General features: G+C 43.0%; 1 pseudogene; it reads left to right on the top strand.

Moving 5' to 3' along the window:
* Positions 1-1147: 1147 nt before the first annotated feature.
* On the top strand, positions 1148-1302 carry LOC140707860 (U1 spliceosomal RNA; annotated as a pseudogene).
* Positions 1303-2453: the final 1151 nt, after the last annotated feature.

The raw sequence follows: 2453 nt of genomic DNA, 5'->3' as shown, positions 1-2453 counted from the left end.
AGATTTGCTCCCCTTGAGTCAAATCCTAGAGATGCCCACACTTTCCACTTCAGGTGACCCTAACTGAAGTCCTTTTGCTCTTGCCACTTTAGCCAAGGCTTTACTGGACAACTGGACAACTGGACAACTCGTATCCCACACACTGGCACCAATTTATGTTGTGACGTCCCTCTTTCACGTCACAATGGTCAGGACACTCTCTCATTCACACTTTATTTATGCTGCCACCAACCACTCCTTCATAAGACTCTTCAGACAAATGTATGATTTTAAAAATAAAAACTTGTATTTTATTGATAACAACAGAAGGAATGGTAAATCACTTTATCAACTAAAATAAAAAGGCAATCAGTAATAATAAAGTATCCCCTCATACACACTATCACTCAGACCTTAACTCTTCATAACTCTCAACTCTAACTCTAACTCTCCATAACTCTTAACTGTCTCACATCATTCACTCCCCCCCCCTTATATACACAGCTCCACCTCCTGGAGTCCCACCTCCTGCTCTGCTATAGGCAGATGGGTTCCAGCATAACCATGATAGGCAGGTGACGTCATCGCAGCCGTCACAACCCCTATGCATGTTTCTACACCATCAGGTTTCAACTCAAACGGAGCACCTTTTCCCCCAAGCACAGTTTAACCCAAAACAAGCAGCTTTTAAAGTAAAACCAGCAGGTTTTCAAGACAAGCATGGACGTTTCTACACAAGCAGGTTTCAACTCAAACGGAGCACCTTTTCACCCAAGCACTAACCCCAAACAAACAGCTTTAAAAATAAAATTTACATTTTAGAACAACAATACCAGGTAGTCCCAGGTCTCTCTCCCAGCTAACTGCTTGGACTAGCAAGGAAGCAGACAAGCAGCCTCTTCGCTAACTGATAGTTTGAATTTCCCCACTTTCCCTGCCTTCCCCACATATTGGGTATGCTAATATCTGTGCACTGGAGGATTGCGGGAGGAATATCCAGCCACTGATGGGGGTCCTGTGGGGCACCCCAAAACACTGAAGAACTCTCCTGGCCTCTTTCAGGACTGGGGCTGTGCAGCCCTGTTCTGATCAGGAGGTGCAGCCGGGGGTCACCATGCCTTTGGGGGACAGGGCACAGAAAGGGGCAGGAGTTGGAGGGGCCATTCCAACTCATACCTGGCAGGCGAGATACCATTATTGTAAATGTGGTTTTCCCAGGGTAAGACTCATCTATTGCACTTTGGATGTTCTGACCCCTGTGATTTCCCCAAATATGGGAAAATCAACTGCCTAAGTGGGGGACTACGTTTGTGGTTTCCCCTGGTTTTTCTAGAATTTCTCTTTCCCCTTTGGCCCTTGGCTGTTTTCACTGCCTATTGCCATAGGCCTGTTAGCCTTGCTGGTTTTCCAGGTGGGCTGCAGGAAGCAGATCCTGGGAAGCCAGCAATGCAGAATGGTGAGGTCCAAACAGCAAGCAGTCTCTGGTGCCAGTTCAGAGGCCTCCCAGCATGGCAGTGGGAGGCTTCTGGGTGGTGGTGGCTGAACCCTTTTTTTACTGTATTTGTTCCATAAGACGCACATGCTTTCCCCCACACACACACACCTTTTTGAGGAAAAAAGTGTCTTATGGAGCAAAAAATATGGTAAATTTGCACCAATAACTGACCATCCCATACCCAATTTTGCTCTAATTAAGCTGGGTGAAGTAGATTTTGGGGTTCTTAATATCATACTTAAGAATTGGTTTTGAACTCTCTCAATACTGGTGAGGTCAGCAAACCCCCAGATTTCTGCACTGGATATTATTGCTGGTACTGCCTTTGCCTTGAATATCTTTAAAATTGGATGTAGTGATCCTGGATAAGTAAAATTCAACAGTCTGTTTAATGATTGCATGCAGGCAGCTACTTTCAGTTCACTTTTTATTTAAGGACCATGCTCCTGTAACTAAGAAGGTTATGCTTAGGTAACAGTAGGATTTTACTTGCTCTAGTACCACCTATGTTCTTTTTTCTTTTTACCAAAGACTGCAACTTTAGATTTGGCATTGTTAATGACTAGATTGTTTTTTTACACAGTAAGATCTAATTTGTCTTAGCAGTCTTCTTAGTTCAACTTGTGTAGTGGACAATAAGATTATGTAATCTGCATAAAGTCAGACCTGTCTAAAAATTTGGGAATGTGAAAGTTTTGGTTTTGCAGGGTTCTGACAATATAATTTATATCAAAATTGAAAAGAATTGGGGCTAGAATACAGCCTTGGTGAACACCCTTGAATGTTGGAATCAGATCTGAGAGAGCATGTGTGGATCCAGTTCACATCCTGAGACAAATTTCAGAGTAAAATCAGCAGCCTCAAATCAAGCGTTTTCTCCCTATCCTTCTTTAGTTCTCTGTCTTGCCAGTTTTGTGTGTGGAGAAAACAATCAAAACTACAATAGGGAACCTTCTTATCAATCTAATTCATAAAATTT

This window comes from Pogona vitticeps, chromosome 5, assembly GCF_051106095.1.
Source record: "Pogona vitticeps strain Pit_001003342236 chromosome 5, PviZW2.1, whole genome shotgun sequence".
NCBI classification, from domain to species: domain Eukaryota; kingdom Metazoa; phylum Chordata; class Lepidosauria; order Squamata; family Agamidae; genus Pogona; species Pogona vitticeps.
The sequence above is the reverse complement of the archived record's forward strand: the minus strand, read 5'-3'. Positions and strand labels throughout refer to the sequence as shown.